The sequence below is a fragment of the Chrysemys picta genome, unplaced genomic scaffold (assembly GCF_011386835.1).
Source record: "Chrysemys picta bellii isolate R12L10 unplaced genomic scaffold, ASM1138683v2 scaf1401, whole genome shotgun sequence".
Classification (NCBI taxonomy): domain Eukaryota; kingdom Metazoa; phylum Chordata; order Testudines; family Emydidae; genus Chrysemys; species Chrysemys picta.
This window is the reverse complement of record NW_027054107.1, coordinates 1-8,449: the sequence shown is the minus strand read 5'-3', so window position 1 is coordinate 8,449 and position 8,449 is coordinate 1. Positions and strand designations below refer to the sequence as shown.

General features: G+C 44.0%; 1 long non-coding RNA gene across 1 annotated transcript; it reads left to right on the top strand.

The window, feature by feature from the left end:
* The first annotated feature begins 457 nt into the window (after positions 1-457).
* LOC101940473 (uncharacterized) lies at positions 458-8,441 on the top strand. The gene is made up of 3 exons (XR_256061.5): positions 458-1,076; positions 5,946-6,096; positions 7,954-8,441. It is a non-coding gene; the product is annotated as an uncharacterized LOC101940473 (long non-coding RNA).
* The last annotated feature ends 8 nt before the right edge of the window (positions 8,442-8,449 follow it).

The following is an 8,449-nucleotide window of genomic DNA, read 5'->3' as shown; positions in this document are numbered from 1 at the left end:
CCCTGGTAGTGCTCTCAATGAAGCAAGTGCGTCATGCTTCTATGAGCTGTTTTGGTGGCTTTCTTTGTATCCCTAGTGTGCATAAGAGACAACAATGAAAACCATAGGAAATTTGGAGTTTTTCCACTGTCGAGCTAAGAACAGACAGGAAACCCATTTAACTGCTGTGCTGCTGTCACCCACACAGAAGTCAGCCCCTCCCACCAAACAGGGCACTTGCAGCAGATGAGTTTTCACTGCTAAACTCTTAATAAGGAGAGAGTGAGAGTGACAGCCCTCCCATGGCTGCAGAAAAGTGAACTCTTTAAAGAATCCCCAACAGTCTGAAAAGTTACTTTTCTCTGTTGTTTGGGTATTGATTTTTCTGGGTGCTGAGGACATTCATTACTAGCCTGTGAGCTCCTGCTTTGTCCTTTGTTGTCTCAAGAGGAAAGTTTTTAGTTGTGATTGTAAGGGGACTGTTGCCCCCTTACTAACATTCAGTGGGGTGTTTTGGTTGGCTAGCTCCCAGCACTAAAAGGGGAAGGGTCGATGGCAAATCAGGAGCCTGAGACTGACAGTCCCCAGGGGCAATGGGGAGAGGCCAATGCTCCAGATCAGCCTGATTGACAGGGCGGGCAGGCTAATCAGAGAGTCAGGAGGCCAGGGTGGGTCCCGTCCTCCGTGTGAACTGGAATGGCCTGAGTCAGACAGAGTGGGGCCGAGCTAAGGAGAGAGCAGGGGCCCGAGCTAAGCTGCTGGAAGCAGAGCTGCAGCCCCAAAGCCAGAGCACAGCCCAGAGAGAGCAGAGCTGTCCTGGGGGCAGAGCTGTAGCAACCAGAGCCAGAGGGACCAGACAAGCAGCCAGGAAGCAGGTCAGAGCTGGGAGCAGAGTCACAGAAGCAGCCTGCAGAGCAGACCTGTGCTGGGGGCAGAGCTGCAGCAACCAGAGCCAGAGAGGCCAGAGAAGCAGCCCAGGGAGCTGAAGGCAGAGGAGCAGCAGCAGCCGTGCTGAGGCAGAGTGGAGCTGGAGCCGGAGCTGGGGCAGTCCGGAGCCGGAGCTGGGGCAGTCCGGAGCCGTGTGCAGTCCGAGTGCGGTGAGCAGCTGGGGAGAGTGAGGGGGACCCTGGGCAGTGGGCCCAGCGCAGGGAGACACCTCAGCCAAGAGGCCCTGCAGGCCAGACTTGCAGGGGGATCATAACCCCGACTGGGCGGGGGCGACGCTGGGAAAAAGGGTCCTGCCACCTAGAGCCTGAGAGCGTGTGGCCACCGCCAGAGCAAGTGTCCAATCCACAGCGTCTCTGCAGCACGGCTAGGGCCTGAGAAGCAGGCCTGGGACCTACAAGGAACAGACTGAACTGCCCTGACGTTCCAGAGACACTGGTTGTAATGTTCCCTGCCACAGAGCAGGGTGATGTGTTTTCCTCTGACCTTTCCCATTTTTCCTTATTCTTTTTTAAAATTAATTGTTAATTAAACAACTTTAAATTGTATGAAATGATCAGTGGGTCAGGGAGGTGCCCAGTGCAGAGAGAGTACCCCGGAGTGGGGACACCCTAGCCCCTGTCCTGAGTGACCACCGCAGGGTTGGGGGTCGAGCTCCCCAGGAATCCTGGGCCCAGCCTTGTCGGGGTTTATGAGGATTCTGCCTGACAGGAAAGTGGAAGGGGAGTCCTCAAGGGCAGGGAGGCCTCTGGGTAAAGGAAGTGGGAGCGAGGACTCGGATCCTTTCGCTAGCCCTCTTCACCGGGGTAGTGCAGAAGCCAGGAAAGTTCCCCACAATAGCGGGACCATTCCCCCGCTTACATGATGAAGGCAGACAAGAAATGTCTTTGTTGCGGCTAGAGCGGACGAAGGGGTCAGAGCTCCTCTCCTTCTATTTCTTGTACTGAGGATTAATCTTCCTATGTGTGACAGAGAATCTGACCTGATTTCAGACCTGGGTCTCCCCTCATTCATTTATACCAGCAAGATTCCATTGAATTCAGCGGAGTGGAGTTAGGCCTGGTTTGCACTTGTGTGAGGAAGAGCAGAATCAGGCCAATCATTTCCTCTGTGTGCCTATGAGGAATCAGGGACTAACTACAAATGCAGGGGAGAAAGGGGCGATCCATTAATACAGTGTGGGATATTTATACTCACAGACTCCCCCTCCAGGGCTTGAAGATGTTTGAGAAAAGTGCCTGTTCTCTTAGTACTAGACCATGGCATTTCATTCCTCTGTAACCAAATGTTAGAGCTCACACAAGTTATTTAATTAGATCTCTAATGCTGTAGCTTCTTTTGTGGGGAGCAAGGAAGTATTTTAATTTTAAATCAAATTGCAGAAGTGGAGTAGATACCAAGGTAAAATGGTCTTGAATTTGCCAGTCAAGATTCAAGATGTGTTGTGTTTGTGTTGCTGAATAAAGCCAGCTTGGGATGGCTCTGGCACGACAATGCAGCAGAGACTATGAGGCTTCCTGACTGGAATGAGGTACCATTGTCAACCAAGGAGATTAAAACAAAATTAAAAGCAGATCATAAACCCCTGGGAAAAACCCCAAAGTGCCCACAAAGCAGCGCATCTTAGGGACCATCAGGAATGGAGTCGTGTTTGAACAGCACAAAGGGATCCTGGTCCATGATGTGGGCTTCTAGTCACTAATGATAAATAGATTAATTATCATTATTATTATTAATAATAATAAATACATATTGGAGTTGTTGACCTGATGACATCATTTCCCTAAGCAGCACATTGCGTTGGTGCTTCTAGGGGACAGCGGTGGAGGTGGGCAATGAATCTGGTTGGTACTTCTGCATGGGATGTATTATGGGGCAGCCTTTTAAAAACAGCCTCTAATTTTATTCCCATAATTTGGTTCCTATAATCAATTGAAGGTGCAATTACGGCAGGTGGAAAAGACACTGAGTGATCCTGGCCCCATTGAAATCACTGTTAAAATTCCCATTGAGTGCAGCACAGATAGGATTCCATCCCGCATTTACGGTACATGTATAACTACCTGATTCAGCCCTAAAATGAGGTAGTTAGGTATCAAAGTGCTGTCATTACCACCTTCATTTAATAACATTTTACTGATTAAGGGAATAATATTCTGGTTACAAATTTAGAAGCTGAAATGAGTTCTCTTAAATATTTGGCCCTAAATTTTGTCTAGCCCTAATGGCGAGCCAGGCTGTGTTTTAACACTCATTTATTTCTAGATCAAAATTCTGATTAGCATCTGCAGTCTAATTTGATGCAGCATAATTAATTAGCCAGTCGGTGTTTTAGCAGAGCCAAGAAGTGGATTTTGTCCAGCAATTTAGATGAGTTCAGTTTTACTATGAGAAAAGCAGACACTCTTTCTTGATGACTGGTATGAATGGTGCTTCTCACTGACACAAAATGAAATCAAAGCAACCTGAGTGGGCTGAATGAAAAGCAATTGGCATAGCTTGGAATATGAGATGGGCAGAAGCCATGTGGTCCAGGGAGTTACAATGCTGCAGTATCCGTTCTTTTTGATTACTAACATGTGAGTTCCTTCTGCCTTGTCAGAACATGTTTTTAGTGAGTTTTGTGTTGATGAAACGTTGGAGAAACTTATGACCTCTGTTTAATGTACAGAATAAGTACAACATATGGGAGCTGTCCATAGACACTGCCCCACCAAGTGACTCAACCCTAACTTGTAGGCACCACCTCTGGTGGAAAGGTTCTGTCTATGTGTAATACTGACAGACCCCGGTTGTTGTCAGGCAGGATTGGGCCAAAAGAAATCTGATGAGGTTCAACAAGGACAAGTGCAGAGTCCTGTACTTAGGACGGAAGAATCCCATGCACTGCTACAGACTAGGAACCGAGTGACTAGGCAGCAGTTCTACAGAAAAGGACCTAGGGGTCACAGTGGACGAGAAGCTGGATATGATTCAACAGTGTGCCCTTGTTGCCAAGAAGGCTAACGGCATTTTTGGCTGTATAAGTAGGAGCATTGCCAGCAGATCGAGGGACATGATCGTTCCCCTCTATTCAGCATTGGTGAGGCCTCATCTGGACTATTGTGTCCAGTTTTGGGCCCCACACTACAAGAAGGATGTGGAAAAATTGGAAAGAGTCCAGCAGAGGGCAACAAAAATGATTAGGGGGCTGGAGCACATGACTTATGAGAAGAGGCTGAAGGAACTGGGATTATTTAGTCTGCAGAAGAGAAGAATGAGGGGGGATTTGGTAGCTGCTTTCAGCTACCTGAAAGGGGGTTCCAAATAGGATGGATCTAGACTGTTCTCAGTGGTAGCAGATGACAGAACAAGGAGAAATGGTCTCAAGTTGCAGTGGGGGGAGGTTTAGGTTGGATATTACGAAAAACTTTTTCACTAGGAGGGTGGTGAAGCACTGGAATGGGTTACCTAGGGAGGTGGTGGAATCTCCTTCCTCAGAGGTTTTTAAGGTCAGGCTTGACAAAGCCCTGGCTGGGATGATTTAGTTGGGGATTAGGTCCTGCTTTGAGCAGGGGGTTGGACTAGATGACCTCCAGAGGTCCCTTCCCATCCTAATATTCTATGATTGAACCTGGGACCTCTGCAGCTAAATGCATGAGCCTCTACTGCATGAGCTAAAAGCCACATGGCGGCTAGCTAAGGCTGTAGCAGATGCATTAATCTCTCGCTAAGTGGTCTTGGTGCCACTAGATGAGACAGTACCACACCCAGGAGGTGTGTGGGTTACATATGCAGTCTTTGGCCTCTCTGCTGACACTGTCAACCAAGGTTCCAAGCACTGCCATTTGGGATAAAGCCACCTATCCACTACAAACTGATCCAATTCTACCAGCTCACTCATTATGCTTGGTAGCCATCAAACAATCAACAGATGCTAATGAGTTTGGTCCATTTCCGACCTAACTAGTGACCTAGCAGTGAAAGGATAAATATCCTTTTACCAATTAATTCCCTGAACCATTCAGCCTTTTGGTTCTAGTACCATTTTACCAAATGACTTCCTTTTTTCATCTCCAGGTATTTTCTAACTAAAGTGAGACAAAATATTGTCAATTTAAAAAAACAGTTGGCATTTTTGACATCTGAGTGTCTCTGATTCCTTGACCGATGGGTTAGTACCTTTTACCTGGTGTCTGGGGAAATGTAGTCCTGCACGATGGACTGAATATTGTGTACTTTAATTAGAAGAAAGCAAAATCATACCCATGGCGATCATAAAAAGCAATATAATTTTACCAAATTGATACCAGTTAGTACTGCCCCAAATCCTCCTACCTCTGCATGTATTGCAAAACATGATTAATTAGCTTCAAAACACGTTTTTGTTTGAATGGGAGGGAAGGTGGGTGGGTGACTGTAGAAGGGAAATGTACGGAGGGGACAAATAAATCTTAGAAACAGAGGAAAGGTAATGGAAAAGCAAAAAAGAAAAGAATGTACTAGATAAAAGGAGAGAAAATCAAAGGTATCAAAGCCTCTGAAGTTATTGCTCTTTTCCTTTTATAAATTCAGTATTGCTAAGGGATTTCATAATTTTACTATGTAGCCATCTCTTTCTCTTGGGATCTATGCCCTCTTACCTTCCCTTTGAGCCAGACACAACTCCTGCTCTGTATAGTTAATAGAAGCATATAAAGAAGGGAATAAGCAACAATGAGGGAAACTCAGTGGCAGCGGAACATAAAAACAGAAGGTAATAATGTCAGTGTGTGACAAGAAAGGATATTTTATCTAGTTCTTACCATAGAGGATTGGGCATCAGGATTGTGTTACTGGCTCTGCCACTGACTCCCTACTTGGCCTTGGACAAATCACTTAATCCACCTTATCCTTCAGGGCAAAAACTAACCACCATCTAAAACAGGTGCAGGATGGAGGTCATATGAATTATCCAACACTGGTCTCTATTGGAAATAGGATTCTTGACCAAAGTGGTCTATTTCTATATGACATCTTACCTCTTTTATGTTGCTGTGAAGGCCATCATCTTGTCTGACATCAGAGACTGAACTGGAGATATCCACAGCTAGAAGAATAAGTCTCCACAAGTAGTGGTGAAGAGCCAGGCACTCAAGATGACAGCAGTAAAAAGACTCCCATCCTCTATGGATCAGGTGGTCAGGGGGACAGGTAAAACACACCCCAATCAGCAAGTTCCTTACATTTATTCTATACTAGACCTCCCCCAGAGCCATTTTAATTTAGGGCCAGATTCTGCTATGCTTATTTACTCACTCAATAGAGTACTGTTCAGTGTGAGTAAGTGTAGCAGAATCTTCCCTTATTGAGTTATTTATTTTCATTAGTGGAGGGTCATTTAGTTTCTGAGTAATTGAGATACTGGGTCATATAATGGCACTTGCAAAACTATGAATTATGGACATTTCCTCCTGCAAAGCTTGTTGTATGAGAGTTTTCTGCTTCCTTTCCTTTATGAGAAACACCTATAAAAATGGAGTGAAGGGAGGGAAATAGTTTTAATACCAATATTACCCATAGGGATGTGGTCTTTAATTTGGTTTTCTTTGAGGTGCCTCAGAGTATTATGCACAATTACCTCATGTAACAAGATGTGTGGCTAAGCAAAAACAAATGCCATGGCAGCTCCTTGCCACAAAGTGAAAAGTAAGACACCTTTCCAAGGGGGAAAACCAATATCAATTCATTAAACGGCCCATCCAACAGAAATGAGTAGCAGACAGCTAAATGATCACAGCAGGCAGCAAGAACCACACGGAGTGCAACCCAGCTTGGCATATTATCTTAATAGCACAAAACCTCTGGACCAAGTTCAAGAGAGTCAAGTAGGAATTTAATTCTTGATATAATTTTAAAAATGTTGCTCTTTAGTGGTACATTGTATTACAAAAAGTGAACAATATTGAGCATACGTGCTGGATTGACAGTCCTGGAGACAAGTGCTCTCTTTGAGTGTCATCCTGAGAAGTGCTGGTTATGTTCTTCAAGGGGCTGAGCCCCTCCTAAGAGCTACTGCTCAACACTGAAATCAATAGGCACTGAGGGTGCTAACCACCTTGCAAGAGGTACTCAGCATCTCACGGGACTGGGCTTGTTATCCACAATGGAAGTACAGTAGTGATGCAAACTTCTCCATACCATTCTTCCATTGTGCCATTGCTCCCCACACCTGGAGGAACCATCTCTAGAGGAGAGTTTGGTCTCCATGGCCATTTAGTCCTTTGGCCACTCAGCTTTACTTAAATCAAGCAGCAATATAGACAGATGGGATCTGTACTCTCCACAAGTTGAGAATTAAAAAGGAGGGCAGCTATATACATCGGAGCATATTATTTGTTGATAAACAACCTTAGCAAATGTGGTATAGGTAACTGTGCAAATATGCCATAGGGGAGAAATTACGATTCTGTGTCCATCTATCTATCTGTAATACCCATCACTGTAGGGTTAAAAAGGTCTGACCAAAAGTTTCTTGAAGTCCACTGAAATGTTTCTATTGACTTCAGTAAGCTTTAGATCTAGCTCTAAATGCTTTTGCCCACATCTTTATCTGGTGTAAACTGGTATCGCTACAGTGATTTTTAAGAAACTGCACTAATTTATAGTATCTGAAGATCTGGCCTTTTAAAAATAACTTGGCAAGGTCCTCGTCTGGTGTAAATCAAGTGCTGACTTACACCAGCTCAGAATCTGGCCCCAAAAGCTGTTGTCCTGCTTAGCTGAGAAGAGCAATGCTGGGGTGCAATTTTGAGATCTTATAGAATAAGAGACTTAATTTAAAAAATAAAAGTAATCTAGACTGAAAACACATAAGAATCATGTCCTTTTAATCAAGGTATCTTTAATAATTAAAGATATAGCACTTAAATAAATATGCTTTTAAGTCTAAGCCTACAAACTCATTCCAAGTAAATAGCCAATTAAAAGCTGACAAACACGACTCTGTGACCAGTGTATTAATCAGAATTCTTCATACTGATTCTATACTGTTGTTCCAATTTTTTGCAGATGAGCAAACTGAAGCAAGAAGTGGTTACACGACTGTCTCAAGGTCAGCAAGTCAGGGGCAGCCTCAAGAACAAAACCGAAGTGTCCTGGCTCTCATTTCATTGCATTAACAAATAGAAAACAACGCCACATTTTGATTGCCTCATACTTAATCATTAGTATATGCCATACCACGAGAGTTAGCCACATTAATTCTGTCGAATATATAAAAAGTAAGAGCAAAAATAACTTTAACAAAAATGGAAGAAATAGGCATTTCTTGTTTTTTTTCCAAATGACTGAAATTTCTAATATACTGAACTGCTTAATGATTCACTGAACTCTGTTTGATTTGAAAGACAGAAAGTCTAAGAGATTTAAAGTACTGTTCTTTTTGAGCAGCAATTACTTGGCGATTTAATCAGCTATGCATTTACCAAAAAAAAAAAAAAAAGTAGAAGCTATTTTACGTAGGAGAACAAAATGACTCACTAAATGAACCTTCACCACAGGGAAA